This window comes from Dasypus novemcinctus, chromosome 9 (genome assembly GCF_030445035.2).
Source record: "Dasypus novemcinctus isolate mDasNov1 chromosome 9, mDasNov1.1.hap2, whole genome shotgun sequence".
Lineage (NCBI taxonomy): Eukaryota > Metazoa > Chordata > Mammalia > Cingulata > Dasypodidae > Dasypus > Dasypus novemcinctus.
In genome coordinates, this window is record NC_080681.1 from 117939448 (window position 1) to 117962526 (window position 23079).

The 23079-nt window shown below is 40.3% G+C and overlaps 1 protein-coding gene across 7 annotated transcripts in view; it reads left to right on the forward strand.

The window, feature by feature from the left end:
- Nucleotides 1-23079, forward strand: part of FBXO42 (F-box protein 42) — a 156630-nt gene that overhangs the window by 44977 nt on the left and 88574 nt on the right. The window contains exon 3 of one of the 7 annotated variants that reach the window (XM_058304316.2): nt 2823-2919. The exons of the other annotated variants lie outside the window; for them this stretch is intronic. The gene's annotated coding sequence lies outside the window, so the exon portion shown is untranslated. The remainder of the gene's footprint in view (nt 1-2822; nt 2920-23079) is intronic. 7 annotated transcript variants of the gene reach the window in all.

The window sequence follows — 23079 nt, forward strand, 5'->3', positions numbered from 1 at the left end:
GTCTATCTTGATTGCCTTTGTGTTACTGCCTTTATCTGGACTTTTTTTGGAAACCAGAGCAATGAGAAGTGAAATTAATTAATTAATTTATTCATTCATTCTTTTAGGAGGTACCAGGGATTGAACTTGGACCTCATATATGTGAAGCAGTCACTCAACCACCAAGCTTCACCTGCTCTGTGAAATACGAGCTTTAATTAGGCAGGAGTTTTAATGAGCAGGATTCTAATTTGTAAAGTGGTGAAATGTAGAAACTGTTCATAATATTTTTCTAATTTTGCTTAGGTCTTGTAGGCTACCTCTCTCAAGAAATATTTATACAGCTCTTAAGATAATGAAGGTACTCTACAAAATTAATAGAAGCCCAGGAGTATTTAAGTATAGATAACTTAAATAATGAGTAGGAATTTATCATACTGGCAAATAGGAGAAGGGTATTCCAGGAAGAGGGGGTGCACAGATAAAGCAAAGACCAGAGGTGGGAAAAGAACTTAGCATATTTAGGGAACAACTAGCTCAAAATGGCTGAATTGGAATCTGTTGGAAAGAGACATTAATTTTTTTGGTTCTTAAATCCCTGGCATCATTTGGTAGTGTTTTAGTTTCTTGGGTGCCAGAAATAGTTGCCATAAAGTGAGTTGACTTTTTTTTTTTTAAATCCCAGGGATTGAACCTGGGACCTTGTGTGTGGGAAGCTGGCACTCAGCCACTGAGCAACACTGACTTCCCTGAGTTGGTTTTTTCATTTGTTTTGCTTTTACTGGAAACTAAACTTGGGACCTCCCTTGTGGGAGGCAGGTGCTCAATCACTTGAGCCAAATTCCTCAGTTGACTTTTTTTTTTTTAAGATTTATTTATTTTATTTATTTCTCTCCCCTTCCCCTCTCCTGCCCCAGTTGTCTGTTCTCTGTGTCTATTTGCTGTGTGTTCTTTTTGTCTGCTTCTGTTGTTGTCAGCGGCATGGGAATCTGTGTTTCTTTTTGTTGCATCATCTTGCTGTGCCAGTTCTCCATGTGTGCAGCCCCATTCCTGGGCAGGCTGTACTTTCTTTCACGCTGGGCGGCTCTCCTTACAGGGTGCACTCCTTGCGTGTGGGGCTCCCCTATGCGGGGACACTCCTGCATGGCACAGCACTCCTTGCGTGCATCAGCACTGTGCATGGGCTAGCTCCACGTGGGTCAAGGAGGCCCAGGGTTTGAACTGCTGTCCTCCCATGTGGTAGACGGACACCCTAACCACTGGGCCAAGTCCGCTTCCCCCAGTTGACTTTTAACAATGGGAGTTTATTTACTTATAGTTTGTGGTCATGAGAATGTCCAAATCCAGGCATCATCAAAGTGATGTTTCTTCCTGAAGCAATCCTTGGGTCCTCTGCCACATGGCAAGGCACTTGGTGGCATCTTGCTTCTGTGCCTTTATCTCTCTGTATTTATCCTGTTTATAAAGGACACTATTAAGAGGATTAAGATCCATCTTGGGCCACACCTTAATTGAACTAATATCTTCAAAAGGTCCTTCTTAAGATAGGTTTACACCCCTCACAGAAATGAGTTAGATTTAAGAACATGCCTTTCTGGAATACATATTATTTCTTTTCTTTTCCTATCTGGCTGCATCATCGTCTTTTTTTGTTTTTTGTTTTTGTACATTGCTGTGCCTCGTGGGGGTCTTGCACCTCTCTGGACGTGTCTGGGATGTCTTTCTTTTTTTACCAGGAGGTTCTGGAGATTGAACTCAGGTCCTCCATATGGTAAATGGGAACTCAATTGCTTGAATAACAGCCGCTTCCCCATACTGTTTCAAATCCTCAAAGGTAGCCAGCTATTGCCTGACAGTTTGATTAATTTTATTAAAAACATTCATAATGTTGATAGGGAGAATTAAGCAAAATAAGATAACTTTGGGAGGATAATTTTGTTTGCTTACTGTCCAAGTGATGTTATATTAAGGTTTCATCCAGGGGGTGAATGCAAACAGGTGAAACCTACCTTTTTATCTTCAGTAAATTTAATCACATACACTCAGATCTCTGCTTACACTTAGAAATGATAATGCATTTATAGTTAAATTTTTGAAACTTCTCCAACACAGCAGGAAGGCAGACCACTATTATTATTATTGAATAAAAGGAAGATCAAATATATCTATTTCTCCCCCAAAAGAATAAATATTAATATTTATCAAGTAGATGAAAAGATTTAAAGGATGAAATCACCCATCTGTTTGCTATTCCAGAATTAATCCATTTATTAGTAACTTTTGGAGAAACAAAGGAATATACCTAAATTGGTGGATGATTTCAAAGGAAAAAATACGCTGTATCAAAACTAAATATTAAAGATACTTGAATATAACCAATAATCGTTCTTATATATTTTCTCTAAATCCTTTAAAATGCTAGTTTATTGTGTTATAAATCCATTGTATCTTACTTCCTATGTACTTAATGTTGACTTTTCTTTATTGGGTATTTTGGAAGGAGAGTAATAGGAGTTCCTCATCAGTAATTTATGCTTTTATCATTTCAAGTAAGTTCCCCAAGGAAATGAATAGAAGATCTTAAGGCTCTTACTTAATATTGTGTTCAAAACTAGGCATCACAAAGTCCTCTCATGGGGGTTAATTGAGGCCTTGTCTCCTTAGTATTGATGTGCTACTGTCATGTAGTTCTTATACCTTTCCTATTTCAATTTTTCATTTGCACAGAAGCTGAATGTATTTTAGTAAGTATTCATATTCATACTTCAGCTAAAGGAAAGAACAGTATGTAAGTAAGGTTTTTGTGATTTATTAATGTGTGGTTTGTCTGTTTGTTTTTAAAGGAGGTACTAGAGATGGTTGAACCGAGACCTTGTACATGGGAAGCAGGCACTCAACCACTAAGCTACACTCACTCCCTGTGATTTACTTATATAATCAGTAAGTTGGCTAATCAAACTACCAGAGTTTAGTTTTGTGTGTGCAAAGCAAAGACATAATTGAGGGTGGGATGCGACTTGGAAATCACATGACAGTTGGAAATTAAATTTTGGATGCCTTGGTGATAATGCCTTTTGCCAGATGTGCCTATTGGTTTTCATGTCTCTTATATATATATATATATATATTTTATTTTATTATTATTTTTATTTTTTTATTTCTCTCCCCTCCCCCCCAGTTGTCTGTTTTCTGTATCCATTTGCTGCGTGTTCTTGGTTTTGTCCGCTTCTGTTGTTGTCAGCGGCACGGGAATCTGTGTTTCTTTTTGTTGTGTCATCTTGCTGTGTCAGCTCTCTGTGTGTGTGGCACCATTCCTGGGCAGGCTGTACTTTCTTTCGCGCTGGGCGGCTCTCCTTACGGGGTGCACTCCTTGCATGTGGGGCTCCCCTACGCGGAGAGGCACGCCTGCGTGCATGGCACTCCTTGCACGCATCAGCACTGCGCGTGGGCTAACTCCACACAGGTCAAGGAGGCCCAGTGTTTGAACCGCAGACCTCCCATGTGGTAGATGGACGCCCTATCCACTGGGCCAAGTCCGCTTCCCTTACATATTTTTTTTATTTTTAATTTTTAAAAAAGATTTATTTATTTCTCTCCCCTTCCCTCTGTTATCTGCTGTGTCCCTTTGCTGTGTGTTCTTTTGTGTCCACTTGCATTATCCGGCAGCACTGGGAAACTGCGTCTCTTTTTTGTTTTGTCATCTTGCTGCATCAGCTCTGTGTGTGTGTGGCACCACTCCTGGGTGTGCTGAACTTTTTTCATATGGGGCGGCTCTCCTTGCAGGGCACACTTCTTGAGCATGGAGGGCCCCTATGCAGGGACACCCCTGTGTGACACGGCGCTCCTTGAGCATGGACCAGCTCACCACATGGGTCAGGAGGCCCTGGGGATTGAACCCTGGGCCTCCTATATGGTAGGCAGACACTCTTATCAGTTGAGCCATGTCTGCTTCTCTTTCATATTAAAAAAAATTTTTTTTACTTGAATCCTTTTAAATTTATTGAGCCTTGTTTTATAGCACAGAATATGGTCTATCTTGGTACATGTTTTGTGTGTACTTAAAAAGAATGTGTATTCTGCCATATATGTTGTGGGTTGTTCTGCAGATGTCAATTAGGTCAACTTGGTTGATGGTGTTCAAGTGTATCTACTGTATCATTACTGATTGTCTATCTACTTGTTCTAGCAATTTTTAAGATAGTAAATTGAAATTTTCAACTACAAAAATATGGATTTGTAGTACTATTGGTTTTTGCTTCAAGTATTTTTTTTCTTCCCCTCTCTGCCCTGCTGTTTTTGCTGTCTGTGTCCATTCACTGTGTGATCTCCTGTATCTATTTCTCTTTCTCCGCTAGGATTCACCGAGATTTGATCCTGGGGACCTCTGATGTGGAGAGAGGTTCCCTATCAATTGCAACACCTCAATTCCTTGTCTCTGCTGCACTTCACCTTGGCTTTCCCCTTCATCTCTCTTTGTTGCATCATCATCTTGCTGCATGACTCACTTCTGTAGGCACTCGGCTTGCTATGCGGGCACTTGGCTCACCATGCAGGCCCTGGCTTGCTGTGCAGGCATTCATTCACCATGTGGGCACTTGGCTGACCATGCAGGCACTTGGCTCACCAAGTGGGCACTCGGCTCGCTGCATGGGCACTGGCTGGCTGCATAGGCATTGGCTCGCCACACAGTCTCTCGTGTGTGTACTCGGCTCGCCATGCGGGCACTCACATGGGCACTCAGCTCACCATGTGGGCACTCAGCTCACTGCATGGGCACTTGGCTCACTGTGTGAGCACTCGACTTGCCACTGGGCACTGGCTCGCTGCACAGGCACGCTTTCTCTTCATTTTCACCAGGAGGCTCCAGAGATGGAACCCGGGTCCTCCCATATGGTAGGCGGAGGCCTTATCACTTGAGCCAAATCTGCTTCCCTGCTTCAAGTATTTTGAAGCTTTTATGAGTTGCACAAACACTTACAATTATTGTGTCCTCTTCATAGATTGACTCCTCCATCATTATGAAATGGTCTTTTTTATCCCTGGTAATTTTCTTTGTTCTGAAATCTATCTTGGTTTGATACTAACATAGTCCCTCCAGCTTTCTTTTTTTCTTTTACGATTTATTTATTTATTTCTCTCCCCTCCCCCCTCCCCCCGGTTGTCTGTTCTCTCTGTCTATTTGCTGTGTCTTCTTTGTCTGCTTCTGTTGTTGTCAGAAGCATGGGAATCTGTGTTTCTTTTTTTGTTGTGTCATCTTGTTGTGTCAGTTCTCCTTGTGGGAGGCGCCATTCTTAGGCAGGCTGCACTTTCTTTCGCACTGGGCAGCTCTCCTTATGGGGCGCACTCCTTGTGTGTGGGGCTCCTCTACGTGGGGGACACCCCTGCGTGCCACAGCACTCCTTGTGCGCATCAGCACTGCACGTGGGCCAGCTCCACATGGGTCAAGGAAGCCCAGGGTTTGAACCGCGGACCTCGCATTTGGTAGACGGATGCCCTAACCACTGGGCCAAGTCCGCTTCCCTCCAGCTTGCTTTTAACTAGTCTGAGCATATTATATTTTTTCCATCCCCTTATTTTTAACCTATGTGTATATATCTTTATATTTAAAGTAAGTTTCTTGTAGGCAAAATATAATTGGGTTGTGTTTTTAACAAATATGACAAATGTCTTTTAATTGGTGTCTTTAGGCAGTTAAATTTAATGTGATAATTTACATGATAAGATTAAGTGTATCATCTTGACATTGCTTTCTATTTGTCCTGTCTTCTCTTTGTTCTCTGTTTCCTCTTCTTCTGTCTTCTGTTAATTGAGTCTTTTTATTGTTCCTTTTTACCTCCTTTCCTGGATTATTAGCTGTAACTCTTTTGTTGTTGTTATTATTTTAGTAGTATGTTTAATGTTTGTACTATAAGTCTAACTATTCTAATCTGTCTTCAAGTAATATTATACCACTTAACATATAGTATATAGAGAGCCTTACACTATGATCATGGTCATGTTTTGCCAGCATATGACCATGCGGTTCCTCCAATGACAACTACTGACTTGGCCTGCCTGTGCAGCTGTAATTATGTATGGTGTGACCCTCTTCTGACAGCCATAGCAGGGAATTCTCCAAGGAACTCCTTGGATTTTTCAAGGATTTTTCAAATCCTAGAGCAGTTATTAGGCTTCTGATCAGGGTTCCTGTTGATCTTCTCCACAACAAAATCCAGAGTGAGGATCTGCTGGAAAATTTTTTGGCACCACCTGTCTGATTTTCACCTGGGTAGATCCAGTTCGATATGTCTTTCTTTATGATCCAGGGATCTTCTTGTTCTAACTTGGAGATGACATTTGGTTTGAAAACTGGATACCCCATGACACCAGGTGGCTGTAGTTCTCCAACATCACATCCCTATACAAGATCCTCTGAGCATAATTCAGTTGATGCCACTCCTGGGTGAAATCCACAGCCACATCCTTGAACATCACTAACCCCTGAAACTTGGTCATTTTTGGCTTCTATTGCAAAATGGCAGATGCCTAGTATATTCTTCTTAGTCCCAGAATGGGTTATGCAGACAGGGCTGAACTGGTTCGAAGTAAGTGGGGACTCCCATGACAGGGAGTTTTCATATGGGGTTTCATATGGGGTGACCTAGGTTTTATCAAAGCGTCCCCATCACTCACCTCCTTCTGTTGTTTCCACAGCTTCATTATCAGGTTCCGAAACATCCATTGTCAGTTTAAACTGGTGAGGCAATCACTTCCATATTAGTGAATTCATCCGCTTCCTGTTCCATGTTTTTTATTTTTAACTGTGATTTCTCTATTATAAATTGCCTGGCATAGATATACACAAAAGTTTTACTTGCTCAAGGTATGAGAAATAACGGTTTTGCAACAGACTTCTGGTTGAAATTATTTTCCAGCCATTGTAAAACTTGCCTAGTGTTTGGCTACATTGTATACTAACAATAAGAACTTTACCTAGGTGCAGACAAGTTAGGGAGGTGGAGAAATTAAGCTCCATCTATTAGAGAGGGGAGAAAATATATGGATTATTTGGAAATTTTCTGCAAGGGAGATTTGTCTCTTCCTTTCTTCAGAATTTTATTCAGTCATATCAGTATGCACTAGTGAGTATTTTGTACTTTGGATCATAATCCAATACTACCCGGTCAAATTGTTTCATCTTTGACCATTGGGAGCTATTTAAATTGGTTTCTGTAGCCCTTTGACATAATCCCATCAGTGTAGTATTTTGTATGCTTTGTTTTTTGTTGTGTTTTTAGCACTTCTTTTCTGGTACAACAAGATGCTCCAGGTTCATTTTGGATCTCTCTTTTTTCAACTTTTAAAAAAAATTTATTGAAATATATCACTCATACACATACATAGACAATAAATGTATAATAGTTGTGAACTTACAAAACAAACATATGTAACATCTCACCCTACCACCGATAACTTGCATTGTTTTTAAACCTATTTAATGATTAAGGAGCATTGTCAAAATATTACTACTAAAGTATTTTTCCCCTAATCAATCCAATTATTATTATCTTTATATCATTTATATATGAACATACATAAACAAGTGTATAGTAAAAGTTGTAACTTACAAAGCAAATATGCATAACATCATACAGGGGTCCCATACATCGACCCTCCACCAACACCTTGCATTGTCGTGAGACGTCTGTTACAATCTATGAAAGAACACTGTCAAAATCTTACTACTAATTATAGTTCTTATCTTACATTTGGTGTGTTTTTCCCCCAACCCACCCTGTTATTATTTTTTAAATATATTTTTTATGACAGAAGTTGTAAACTTATACAACAGTCATGCACATGTGCAGAATTCCCAAACAACACCCCTCCATCAACAACCACACTGTGGTGGAACATTTGCTACAGATAAGATAATATCATCTGATTATTACCATATCCATAGTGTACAGTTGGCTCACATTTTTCATACTGCCTCAGTATCAATACAGTACATCTTTTGCATAGATGCAAGAATATTATTACTGCTAACCACAGTCCATATGTCACTCCAGCTGTATTTTTCCCATGCTTCTCCACATTCCCAACACCCTGCAGTAGTGATATACATTTGTTTTAGGTAACAAAGGACACTCTTGCATCTGTACCACCAACCACAATTCTCACCCGCTCAGTCCTTATCTCCTTTAAGAATCCACCACCTACCACCAGGTCTTTTTTTTTTTTTTTTAAGATTTTATTTATTTATTTCTCCCCCCCCCCCCCCCGCCCCATTGTCTGTTCTCTGTGTCTCTTTGCTGCGTCTTATTTCTTTGTCTGCTTCTGTTGTTGTCAGTGGCACGGGAATCTGTGTCTCTTTTTGTTGCGTCATCTTGTTGCGTCAGCTCTCTGTGTGGGTGACACCATTCTTAGGCAGGCTGCACTTTCTTTCGCGCTGGGCGGCTCTCCTTACGGGGCACACTCCTTGCGCGTGTGGACTCCCCTATGCGGGGACACCCTTGTGTGGCACGGCACTCCTTGTGCACATCAGCACTTGGCATGGTCCAGCTCCACACGGGTCAAGGAGGCCTGGAATTTGAACCACGGACCTCCCATGTGGTAGACGGACGCACTAACCACTGGGCTAAGTCCGCTTCCCTACCACCAGGTCTTGAAGATATTTTCCAATAATTTCTTCTAGAAGTTTTATGATCTTGCTTTTATTTTTAGTTTTTTTGATCCATTTGAGTTAATTTTTGGATAAGGTATGGGATAGGGGTCCTCTTTCCTTCTTTCAGCTATGAATGTTCAATTCTTTCAGCACCATTTGTTGAATGGATTGTTCTGCCCGAGCTGTGTGAGTTTGATAGGCTTGTCAAAAATCCCTGGTCCATACTGGTGAAGGTCTGTTTCTGAACCATAAATTTGGTTCCATTGGTCTATTGTTTCTGTCTTTAGGCCAATATAATGCTGTTTTTACCACTATAGGTAGGTATTATGATTTAAACTCTGGAGATGAGGGTTCACTTTTCCTTTTTATGATATTTCAGGCTATTCAGGACTCCTTACCCTTCCAAATAAATTTAATGATTGTGTTTTAAATTTTTTCTTTAATACTGGTGGGATTTCTATCAGAATTGCATTAAATCTGTATATCAATTTGAGTAGAATTGACATCTTAATGATATTTAGTCTTCCAATCCATGAGCATGGAATGTTCTTCCAGTTATTTAGGGCTTTTTTGATTTGTTTTAACATTGGGTTGCAGTTTTCTGAATGCAAGTGCTTTACATCATTCGTTAAGTTTATTCCTGACTATTTGAGTTTTATCTGTCATATTTTATTTTCACCACTCTTTTGACACTTTTAGTTAATTTTATTGATATAATCTTTTTTTAGTATGTATTTTGAATATAATATTTTATTAGAGAAGCTGTAGGTTCACAGAAAAATCATGAAGAAAATAGAGTTCCCATATACCCCTTTTATTCTTGCCCCCAGATGGTTCCCTCATCTGTTTGCTCATTGTTTTTGCCTGTTTTCTGCTCACTGTTTTTGTTTATTGTCTGCTTGTTGTCTGTTTGTTTCTTCTTCTTTTTTTTTTTTCAAATTCTATTCAATTCATTTTTTTAAAAGATATTACATTAAAAAAGTATGAGGTCCCCATTCACCCCCACCGCCCCCACCCCACCACTCCCCCCACAATAACACTCTCCCCCATCATCATGTCACATCCATTGCGTCTGGTGAGTACATCTCCGGGCATCGCTGCACCCCATGTCCCGTGTTCCACACCATAGCCCACACTTTCCCTCGTTCCATCCAGTGGCCATGGGAGAACATACAACATCCAGCAGTTGTCCCTGGGGCACCACCCAGGACAACTCCAAGTCCCGAGAATGCCTCCACATCTCTTCTCTTCCTCCCATTCCCTGCACCCAACAGCCACCATGGCCACTTTTTCCACATCAATGCCACATTTTCTCGTATAATCTTCTTTTCTAAACTCTCTTCCAGGCCCCTCTCTCCTGTCCTTTCTTTTCAGGCTCTAGGACATCCTGAAATTCTGGTCTGTTGCTTAGAAATTCTCTCAGTTTTTGTTTATCTGTGAGTATTCTAATTTTGAAGAACAGTCTTGTTGGATATAAGATTCATGGCTGGAAGTTTTTCTCTTGTCGTATCTTAAATATATCAGACCACTATCTTCTTTCCTCCATGGTTTCTGGTGAGAAACCAGCACTTAATCTTTTTGGATATCCCTTATATGTTATACATTGCTTTTCTCTTGCTGCTCTCAGAATTCTCTTTGTCTTTAGCATTTGACATTCTGATGAGTATGTGTCTTGGAGTTGGTCTGTTTGGATTTTTTTCGGGTTGGGAGTATGTTGTGCTTCTTGGACAGGGATATCTATGTAATTCAATAGGGTTGGGAAATATTCTGCCATTATTTATTTAAATATTCCTTCTGCCCCTCTTCCCTTCTCTTCTCCTTCTGGAACACCCATGGCTTGTATGTTTGCATTCCTCTTGCTGTCATTTAGTTCCCTGAGACCTTGTTCAATTTTTTCCATTCCTTATCTGTTCTTTTCTATGTTCACTTCCAGAGGTCATTTCTTCAAGCTCACCAATCCTTTTTTCTGCCTCCTCAAATCTGCTATTATATGATTCCAGTGTTTTTTAAATTTCATTGATTGCACCTTTCATTCCCATAAGATCTGTTATTTTTCTATGTATGCTTTCAAATTCTTCTTTGTGCTCATCCTTTGTCTTTTTAATATCTTTAATCTCTTTAGCCGTCTCATTGAATTTATTAAGGAGATGTGTTTGAACATCTATAGTTGTTTCAACTCCTTTATGTCATCTGGAGGCTTATCTTGTTCCTTTAACTGGGCCACAGCTTCCTGTTTCTTGGCGTGGATTAAAATTTTTTGTTGGTGTCTTCCCATCTGGCTTACTAGAGTATTTTTTCTGGGTGCAGTTTTTCTCTTTAGTTTAGGGCTTCCTGTCATTTCTCCCTTGCTGGTTATGCAGTAGGAGCCAAGCATATAGTTGGTGCTGTAAGCTCTGGAGGCTCAAGCTGCCTTCATTGAGCCAGGGACCAATGAAGCTTCTTCCAACTTTCTCCTTTACAAGGGGTAGGGACAGAGTCACAGCTATGTGGAATAATCCACTTGCAGGCCTGGATTGTAGTTGCCCAGAGAGACTGATGAAGCTTCACATCCCTTTCCCCCCTGCCTGGGATGGGGATGGAGCTGCAGGTATGGGCAGCAAGCTATGCAGCACGGGTCCAAGATGACCGCAGTTGCCCTGGTAGACTTCTGATTTGCAATCTGTGCCAGCCAAAGTTACCTGCAGTATAGTCTGGTACAAGGCTCCTCAGCCTCCTCCCTGCCAGAGGCAGGACTGAAGCCTAGGCGAGGGCTTCAGGCTGATCTGCATGGAAGAAGCTGGTTCCTGCCAACACTGAGAGTTTCAGTCAGCCTGGCTTCCCCTCAGGCTGGGGGCGGAGTCAAATGGTGGCTACTGGCCTCTTTCTGACTTGGGCTGGTTCTTACCTTCGCTGTTCCCAGGGTTATCTCTTAGCCAGCCAAGTCTCCCAATCAGTAGCCGAAATTGACAGCCAATCGTCTCCTCCTCCCTCCTTTCTGGGAAACAGAGCTTCCAGTTCTGTCAGAGAACAGCGCTTGGGGCCACTTGTGTCACCAGAGTAGGATAATCACCAGCCTCCGTGGCTTGGCGGGTAACTTCCCCGAGAGGTCGGTGTAGGTCCCCGCAGCTTCCTCCCTGCTGGAGGTGGCACTCAGGCCTAGGCTAGACCTGCAATATGATCTGAATGGGAAGAAGCCGGTCCCCACCAGCACTGGGATTTTCAGTCCACCCTGCTTCCTCTTGTGCCAGGTGCAGAGTTAAGATGGTGGCTCCTGGCCTCCTCCTGACCTGCATGGGCTCAAACCTTAGCTGTTCTCAGGATCACACTGTAGCCCACTGAATTTCCTCATCACAGCTAAAATTGGTGCCCCACCATTTCTTCCTCCCCTGCTTTGGGGAAGTGGAGCTTTCAACTCCAGTTGCAGAACAGCTCCCAAGGCGGCTTGTGCCTCCAGTGGAGGGTGGGTACCGGCCTCCCTGGTGTGGAGCTCTCTACCTACGAGTCCCATCTGCAGATGGGCAGCCTCCCCCCTCCACTCCCCTAAGGACGTTGCAGGATGCTCTTCTAGTCTCCTGTAGCCCCCAAACAGGTGCTTCAGCTAACTCCAGAGAGCTCTGGGTGTTTGCTAACTGCCCTGTAGCAGGAGCTGACTCTAGCAACTCCTTACTCCGCCGCCACCTTACTGGTTCTCCTTGGGGTTCATTTTGTATATTTCCTGTCCCTGTCCTAGAACCAGCCATTTCACCAAGAAACCCTGGTTCCTTTTATTGGTGAATGGTATTAGAAAACAAGATCTGGGCACTAGTTGTGCTTGTTGCAACTAGTATATTATGGATTGAGTTTTGTCTCCCAAAAAGATATCTTCAATTCCTTAACCCCAATCCCATGAATGTGATCTAGTGTGGAAATAGAATCTTTGAAGATGTTATTAGTTAAGGTGAGGTCAAACTGGATTAGGGTGTGCCCTACTCCAATATGACTGGTGTCTTTATAAAAAGGAAATTGGACACAGAGAGACAGGGAGAATGCCATGGATTGCTAGCAAGTTACCTCCAGAAGCCAAGGGAGAGGCATGGAATAAATTTTCCCCTACAAGTTTAAGAGGAAGCATAATAAATTTCTGTTATTTTAAGCCATCCAGTTTGTGGTACTCTGTTAGAGCAGTCATAGGAAACTAGAGACATGGGTTGTCATTTCTTTCAGGTCCTCTTAGCTGACAGAGCAAGGAAATATGTGTGTGTATACTAACCCGTGTTTGTATATGTGTGTGTATAAATATTTCTATGTAACTATTTGAACATCTTAAGGTAGACATGAGTTCATACTGATATCTCCCACTGTAATCCATTACTATATGGATCATTCTACCCTCCTCCCCTGCTTATCTGTAAATTCCCACTCCAATACTGAAAAACTTGGCTGTCACCATCTGCCATCCAATCAAATTCTATTATACATGTATATGTTCTGAAAAGAATTGTTAACTTGTATTTCCATGGGCAACAAGCTCATCAATTATGATACAGTGCTCATGTGCAATTCCTTTTGCCTTTAGTGTTACAGACACCATTCATTTCCAGAGTTGCATAAGCCAGCACCTTTTCTTCCAGCCATTTCACTGAGGTTGATTAACATCTTTGTAGGTAGAGTTAGATTCTTTTGTCACCACTGGCATTACTTCCTAAGATCCCTTGGCCGCCTAACTATTTTTTTAAATTTGCATATATAAAGGTTCACTCTTTTTTTTTTTTTTTTTTAAGATTTATTTTATTTATTTCTCTCTCCATCCCACCCGTTGTCTGCTCTCTGTGTCCATTTGCTGTGTGGTCCTCTATGTCCACTTGCATTCTTGTCAGGCGGCGCCAGGAATCTGTGTCTCTTTTTGTTGTGTCATCTTGCTGCATCAGCTCTCTGTGTGTGCAACACCACTCCTGGGCAGGCTGTGCTTTTTTTGCACGTGGGGCACACCTATGTGGGGGACACCCCTGTGTGGCATGGCACTCCTTGTGTGCGGCAGCACTACGTGCGAGCCAGCTCACCACACAGGCCAGAAGACCCTGGGTATTAAACCCAGGACCATCCATATGGTAGGTGGATGCTCTATCAGTTGAGCCACATCCACTTCCCTAAAGGTTCTGTCTTTAAGCTGTAAGGGTCTATGGATTTTGACAAATGCAGAATGGGATAATTTTAATTCTTTGTCAATTTTATACATAACCTTGGAATTTCTCAGTGGCAATTGTAAATTTAAGCAAATTGATACAGCTATCATTTCGACTATTTAAAATTTTCCCTTCTTTATAAGAACTGAGACTGGTTATATGGATATGTTTACTTCGCAGTGATTCATCTAGCTCTAGTCTTAGGATTCATTCACTTTTCTGCCTGTAAGTTTTACTTGACTTTTTTTTAATCAGGAGGTACCAGGGATCGAACCCGGGACCTTTTACATAGGAAGTAGGTGCTCAACCACTTCAACTACATCCTCTGCCTTTACTTGACTTGTAAAACGCTTATAAAATGAATGATTAGGCCCTATATATAACTCTAAAATGCTATGATTCTAATATTTATCTTTTTTGGCCTCCCTTGGATGTTTTTCCTCTGGAATTTAGCAGTTACATTTTTTTTGTTTGTTTTTTCCCAGCTGGGCATCTGGCAACACACAGATTTTCATAAAGTGATAGTTATGTCTTAAAAGAATCCACACTTTATGGTATATACAATTGAATGATGAGAATTGTTCATAATCTGACATAATCTGCGTACTGGCACCACCACCCCCCTCCCCATAAATTTTTGTGCATTTTCCCTATTGTTCATTTAATAGTTTTTTACCTGTATGGTCAACTAATTTGGTTGGCAAGGAATTCAAAGGTGGCAAGGACACCAGAAAACTGGACAAAGATATGTGCTACAACAGTTTTCAGACATTAGAGAACAGGCAGAGTGGGCCTCTGTTCCCTGAAAGAAGAGTGAGGCTTATGATTGACCTAAGTGTCTGCCTGGAGGCAATTTTTAGACCAGTGCAAGAAGGGGGCACCCTGCCGTTTACTAATTTGAAGAGGTGTAAAGATTAGATTTCAAGGAGACAAAGATAGTTAGAATTTACAGGGCAGAGTCACAGACAAAGGAAGTTATTTAGAGAAAGCTTCAGAAATCTTCATAGAGATCCTCTTGAGTCTAGCTGCATACAGCTGTACATATGTAGGGTGAAATTGCAAGAGGTTGAGCAAATAAAAACTTATGGAAAGAGAAGAATTACTGTATATGGAGTAATTTTAAGAACACATATGGGACTAGGACTTCTTTGAGTTTCCAGCAGCCAGAGTCAAGATACTTGGGTCATTTACTGTGAAGGGTCACACAAAACTGAATGTTTGGAATATTAGTAGCCAGACTAACTCTAGTCATCAGTTCTCAACTGGGGGGTGCTTTTTCCTTCAAGGGGACATTTGGAAATGTCTGGAGACCTTTTTTTAATAGGTGGTACTGGGAATTGAACCTGGGACCTCTTATATGTGAAGCACACTGAACCACTGAGCTACTACACTTGCACTACTGGAGATATTTCTGACTGGGGCTGCTGTAAGGTGTACAACTGGCATCTAGTAAATACAGTCCAGGGAAGCAGCTAAACAGTTTATAATGCACAGGGCAGTCCCTTACAACAAAAACAAAATTATTTGTTCAAAATTTCAGTAGTGCCACAGTTGAGAAATCTTGCTCTAGAGCAAAGGCTTTTTTTTTAGAAATGACCTGAGAAAGCTTAAAAACAAGCTTCAGGGAAGCAGATGTGGCTCAGGTGATAGGGCCTCCACCTACCATGTGGAGGGACCCAGGTTCAGTCCCTGGGGCCTCCTGGTGAAAAAGGAGAAGAGAAAGCATGCCTGTGTGGTGAGCTGAGGGCCCCACGCAGTGAACCAAATGCGCATGCGGCAAGCATGTGCCTGTGTGGGTGCCCGTATGGTGAGTCGAGTGCCCACACGGTGAGCCAAGTGCCCACGTGAGTGCCCATGCGAGTGCCTGCGTGAGTCCCCACATGGCGAGCCAAATGTCCGTGCCGCAAGCCGAGTGCCCATGTGGTGAGCCAGTGCCTGCACAAGTGAGTCATGCACATGCAAGATGATAACGCAACAAAAGAGAGACGAAGGAGAGAATCAAGGTGAAGTGCAGCAGAGACCAGGAACTGAGGCGGTGCAATTGACAGGGAACCTCTCTCCACATCAACGGTCCCCAGGATTAAATCCCTGTGACTCCTAGAGGAGAAAGACGAGAAGAGAAGACAAAAAGAGAAATAGATATAGAAGATCATACAGACAGTAAAAACAGCAGGGTGGAGGAGGGGAAGAAGTAGCAAAAACAAAAAACAGAAAAAAAACAAGCTTCAAAAGTATCAAACTTTAAAAAAAAAAGATCAAATTTATCTGTAATTTGTTTCTTAGATCCAAGTCCAACATTGTTCAAAGGAATGCAACAAAATCCAGAACTCAATTTCTTAAAATCACATTGCCTAGTATCCAGTAAAACCTTACGGAAATTCCAGGAAGCAGGAGGATATGATCCATAACCAGGAGGAAAAAAAGTTCAATAGAAACATATCAGAAGTGATAGAGGTAATGGAATTAGCAGACAGAGACATTAAGGTAGTTGTTATAGCTTTAGTCAGGCATATAAAGGACAACATGAGGATAGTGAGAGGAGAAATGAAACAAAGAATCAAATGGGACTGTAGGGATGAAAATTAATATCTGGGAAGCTGATGTAGCTCAAACAATTAAGCTCCCACCTACCACATGAGAGGTCCATGGTTCAGTTCCCAGTGCCTCCTAGGGAAGACAATGAGCTGGCACGATGGGCAGACATTGCAGGCTGACACAAGATGATGCAACAAGAGACAGAAGAAGGAAAACATAATGAGAGACTCAGCAAAGCAGGGAGCAGAGGTTCCCTATGCCTCCTAAAGAAGATGAACAAGACAGCGAGCTGTCATGACAGGCAGGGTCAACAAGAGACACAAGAAGAAAAAACATAACGAAAGATCCAACAAAGTGAGAATGGAGGTGGGCCAAGTGATTAGGCATCTCCCTCCTACATTGGAGATCCCAGGTTAAGTTTTTGGTGCCTCCTAAAAAAGAAACAACAAACAAGACACAGCAAGTGCAATGACACAGGGTAGGGAGAAACAAATCTTTTAAAAATATATATATATAAAATATCTGAGATGAAATTTCAGTGGCTAGAATTAATAGCACATTAGATCTTGAAGAAGAAAAAGATCAGGGAACTTGAAGATAGAGCAACAAAAGTTAACCAAAATGAAGCCTAGAAAGAAAAGACAAACTGGAAAAAATCTGCAGTGTCTCAGTGACCTACGGAGCAATATCAAGCGGTTCAGTGTGTAATTGAAGTACCAGGATGTAGGGTGGGAAAACAGAAAATATATTTTCAAGAAATAATAGCTGAAAATTTTCCAAAATTTTATGAAAACATATACCCAGATAACCAAGAAGGAACAAACCTCAAGCAAGGTAAACAAAGCAAAAACTACATCAAAGCACATAATTAAACTGCTGAAAACCAATGAGAAGGAGAAAATCTTAAAAGCAACCAGAGGAAAATGGCATATAGCATACAGAGAATAAAGATAAGAAAGACCTTGGACTTCTCATTAGAAACTATACAGGCCAGAAGTCAATCACATGACATCTTTTAAAGCATTGAACAGGAAACAAAAACGTTAATCTAGATTCTATATTTAGCAAAAATATTTTTCAAAATGAAGGCTAAATAAAAACTTTTTCAGATGATTAAAAGTTGAACTTTTCAGCAGCAGATGTATGCTATGAGAAGGAAGTTCAGTAAGCAGAAATAAAGTACCAAAGAGCACAGGAAATAGTAAATATGAAAAGTTTGTTTTTTCTTTTCAAGTTTCTTTAAAATATAATTCACAGTTTAAAGCAAAAATAGGGGAAGTGGCTGTGGCTCAAGCAATTGAGCCCTCATTTACCATATGGAGTACCCAGGTTTGATCCCCAGGACCTACTGTTAAAAAAAGAAAAAAGATGTCGCAACCCTCCGCACGGCTTGGAGAGGTATACCAAAAAGACGACGATACAACCAGATAGGGGAAAAATAAAAGCAAAAATAATACCAGTGAACTTCTGGAACAGTAAAGGGAAGAGCAAGGTAAATGCTTTTCCTCAAAAGCAACTATGAAACTGACAAAATTTTCACAATTATATTTCAGGACTCTAGAATTTGACAAGGCAGGCAACAAATTGCAAAGCATTTATTCAAGAAAAATATGGAACCTTGGGTTGAGTGGGAATGTGTTTCGTTTTTGTCTGGGGCTGCTCCCATCCCCCTTTCCCCCACCCAGCTCCATCAGAATGGTAATGTCTTCCGAAGTTTGAGGGAAGTTCCTGCCAGAGGGAGCGATCTCGCTTTGTTGGAAACAACCATTTAAGTGACAAACAAGTGGGAAGACCAATGTCCATTAAGTATTTAAAAACAAACAAACAACTGATCCATCACCACGGAGAATCAAGAATCCTGTAATAGCCTAAAAACAAACCCATGCTAAACGGAGATTTGATATATGACAGAGTAGACCTTACAGATTGGTAGGAAAGGATGGACTGTTCAATTAAATTGTCCAGGGACGATTGTTCTTACTTGGGGACAATAGGAAAGTGAATCTGAGCCTCATACCACACACCAAAATCAGTTGAACTAAATTTGAGAGCTAAAACAAGAAACTTTTAGGAGAATATTAGGAAAATATCTTTATAACCTTCAGGTAGGAAAGGATTTCCTAGATGACATAAAAAACTGAAGTTATAGATTGATATATTCAACTACATTAAAATCAAGACTTTTTTAAAATTAAAAGATACCATAGAGAAAGGGAAAAGCCAAGCCACAAAGTAGAACACAGACAAAAAAATCAAAATGACCCATGAACATGTGCAGATGTCCAATCTTGTTAGTAATAAAAAAAAAACTACAGATATTTAAACCTGAGCCAGGTACTATTTCATACCTACTAGATGAGCAGCAAATAAAAAAATCTAGCAATATCAAATAGTGGGGAGGATGTAGAGCTCTGTGAATTTGCATCCTTTGCAGGTGGGAGTATAAATTGGAACAATCATTTTGCAAGACAGTTGATATTGCCTAGTAACGGTGTATATGCCTATACCCCGCAACCCAGCAATTTCACTACTAAATATGTATTCTAGAGTATTGTTTTTCAGTCTGTGCCTTGTATCTCTTTGTAAGGGTGTTATTTTGAGAAACTTACTCTTTGTGGGTTATATATCTATGTGTGTGTGTGTGATGACTGGTTGTGTGATGAGAAATTTATTTTTTTACTGTGGTTTCAGTCAAGAAAGTTTGAAAGAGCAAGAAACAAAACCAAAAAATGTTCCTTCTAATGTTTAATAAGAGCAAAATATTGGAGGCAGTTGATTTCCAGTAACAGAATGAATAAATTGTGGCATATTTATACAATGGAATTACATAGCAGTGAAAATGAGCTACACCTGCAATAACAACTCAGCAGTTTATTTCTTAGGGATATATTTTTATATGATATCCTTACATGATGAATTTATATAAAGAGAAGCAAGGGGGAAACAGATGTGGCTCAAGCAGTTGGGCTCCCTTCTACCATATAGGAGGTCCAGGGTTTGATGCCCAGGGCTTCCAGGTGAGGGCAAGCTGACCCACGCGTAGTGCCGGCCCATGCAGGAGTGCTTCCCTGTGCAGGAGTGCCTCCCTGTGCAGGAGGGCCAGTTGATGCGGAGAGCTGGTACAGCAAGGTGATGCAATAAAAAGAGACACATAGGAGAGACAATAAGAGATGTAGCAGAACAGGGAGCCGAGGTGGCGCAAGAGAATGATCGCCACTCTCCCGCTCCGGAAGGTCCCGGGATTGGTTCCTGGAGCCGCCTAATGAGAATACAGACACAGAAGAATGAAAGGACACAGAGAGCAGACAATGGGGGTGGGGTGGGGTGGGGAAGAAAGAAAGAAAGAAATCTTAAAAAAAAAAAAGAGAGAGAGAAGCAAGGGTGTGACAAACAAAATAAGAAAGTCATTTCCTCTGGCCAGACAGAGATGGATGGAAAATGAGGAGGGCCATGCAGAGATCTGCCAAGGTACTAGTGATGGTCTGTTTTTTAACTTGAATTAAGAAATAGGAGTTCATTTTATTATTTTTAAAACTGTACATTTATGTTCTAGATAGAACTTTTATATGTATGCTTTTAAGTTTGACATGTCTTTCTAGATCATTTTTTATGCATTTATATATAGGTACCTATGTGGATATATAATTTTGGTTTATTGCAGAACATAAATGGGATTATGTTAATCATATAATAATTTTTTTTAAAGTCATGTAATAATTTTTTTTTAAGATTTATTTATTTATTTCTCTCCCCTTCTCCCCCCCCCACCCCAATTGTCTGTTCTCTGTGTCTATTTGCAGCGTCTTCTTTGTCCACTTCTGTTGTCAGTGGCACAGGAATCTGTGTTTCTTTTTGTTGCATCATCTTATTGTGTCAGCTCTCCGTGTGTGTGGCACCATTCCTGGGCAGGCTGCACTTTCTTTTGCGCTGGGCGGCTCTCCTTACAGGGCGCACTCCTTGCGCATGGGGCTCCCCTACGTGGGGGACACCCCTGTGTGGCAGGGCATTCCTTGCGCACGGCCAGCTCCACACGGGTCAAGGAAGCCAGGGGTTTGAACTGCGGACCTCCTATGTGGTAGACGGACGCCCTAGCCACTGGGCCATGTCCACCGCCCCATGTAATAATTTGTGTGAGAGATCTTTTTTATCTCCGTATAAGCCAAAATACCCGCATTTTTTAAAAATTGCGTAGTTTACATTAGATATAGTATTTTTTTAGCCATTCTCCTAATGGACATTTAGGTTGTTGGAAGTTTTTGCCAATAAATATTGCCAAATCTTTTCTTTTTTTTTTTTTTTGAGGTACCAGGGTTGAGGATTGAACCCAGGACCTCGTATATGGGAAGTTGACACTCAACCCCATATTGGCTCTCCTGAGTTGGTTTTTATATTTCTTTGCTTGTTTTTGTTGTTGTTGTTGTTGTTTTAGGAGGCAACGGGGACTAAACCCGGGATCTCCCATGTGGGAAGCAGGAGCTCAACTGCTTGAGCCATATCATCTCCCCTTCAGTACATTCTTAAACTTTTCCTTTTGTATGCAATAGCAGAAATACTTGTATATGGTATACAGATATATTTGTAGTAGAATCAAAGTAGATGTCACCTTTATTTTTGTTGTTGTTATTGGTTCCATTTTTATTAGAAAAGTGGTTCTTTTTAAAGAAAAATAATACATGTATTTGTTATATATTTATATACTTTTTCAAAGAAGAGTAGGAAAAACATGTATATGAACCAAAACATTGTACAATTTGTCAATGAACCCGGTATGAAACTTAGGTTTGGTTTTGTTTCGTTTTATTGAAGTGTATCACTTATACATAAACATACATAAACAATAAGTGTATAATAGTTTGAACTTACAAAACAAACATAAATAACATCATACAGGAATCTCATAACTCACCCTACAACCAATAACTTGCATTGTTGTTAAACCTTTTTAACTAATGATTAAAGAGCATTGTCAAAATATTACTACTAAACAAAGTATTTTTCCCCAGCCAATTCTATTATCATCTTTATATCATTTATATGTGAACATACATAAACAATTAAATGTGTAGTAAAAGTTGTGAACTTACAAAGCAAACATGTATAACATCATCAGGGGTCCCATACATCAACCCTCCACCAACACCTGGCATTGTCATGAGATGCTTGTTACAAATTATGAAAGAATATTATCAAAATCTTACTACTAATCATAGTCCTTATCTTACATTTGGTGTGTTTTTCCCCCAACCCACCCTATTACCTTTACTTTTAAAAATATATATTTGGTGAAAGTGGCTGTGGCTCCATCAGTTGGGCTCCCATCTACCATATGGGAGGCCCTGGGTTCATGTCCTGGAGCCTCCTTGTGAAGGCAGGCTCGACTGCACGCTGTGGAGAGCCGCTGGCCTGGGTGCCACAGGGTGCTGCCCAGCCTGCAAGCGCCATGGAATGCCAACTCAGCAAGGTGATACAACAACAACAAAAAAGGGAGACAAGCAAAAAACAAACCAAAAAAACACACAGAAGAGTGCACAGTGAATGGACACTTGAGAGCAGACAACAAGCAAGCCACAAGCGGGGGGTAAAATTAAATAAATAAATAAATAAATACAGACACAGAAGAATGCACAGCAAATGGACACAGAGAGCAGACAGTAAGCAAAAAGCTACAAGGGCAGGTGGGGATAAAAGAAAAATATGTGTGATGTCATCAATACATAAAAAATTATATATGTATATGGTAAAAATATTCATTTCATGATATAGAGCTGATTATACAAGGTAAAATGAATTAAAATTTTAAAAATAATTTTGTATTCTTCTGTTGAAATAGATCTGTAATGAATTAGTGAACCAAAAAGTTGTTAACCCTTAAAACTGAAGCCATAAGCGGTGGTTATTTTAGCCATCTGTAACCCAGGGTAGACTTTTGCTTTCCTTATTATTTCACAGACTTTCCTCTGGATATTAAAGAGTTTTCTGACTTACGTCATTTTGGAATGAGCTTTGGATTTATCCCTTTATTTATCTATCTGTTTATTTTTGGCATTAGAATTTTTATTCATATTCTTGCAGTTATGGATACTTTTTTTTTTTTTTCAAAGCAGCATAAAACAACTTGCATGAGAACTTGATATTCAAAACTTTAGCTTCTGTGGAAAGTTATGAAACTCAATGATTTGATTGTAATATCCCCCAATAATAGTAATAAAGTTTTTCTCATATACTCAGTGGCAACTTAAGGTGCTACAGTTTAATTTGTTAAACATAATAAGTTACACTGTAGCTGTAGACCCAAGAATTTAGTGGGGAAGAACACACATGAGCAAAAAGTGTTGTAAATTTGACCAAAGAAAAGATCAACTAAGCTACTTCTAAAAGAAATCAAGTAGCATTCAACTTTGATGCACTTTTGCCAGAACCTATCATCATCTCTAATGTTTTTCTAGCATTAAGAAATAGCTTCCCAACATAACTTCTTTTTTAATTTAAACTAGCTTTTAAAAATATATTCTTGTTGAAAAAAATTCAAACCATACATAACTTTTAAATTTGTCCATGGGATTTCTTTTTAAAAAGCATGTAAGTAGCAAGATGAACTATCATGACATGTAGTTCCCAAAAGTATTGGTCCAGGTTCATAGTATCTTGAGAAGGGGTATTCATATTGTGTGTGTGGGTAAAGTTAAAAGACATGTGAGTAAGGTTTCTTTTTTGGAAGGGAAAGCCTTTATTCAGAAATTAATGATCTACCAACTCATTTGGATTTAAAAAAAAAAT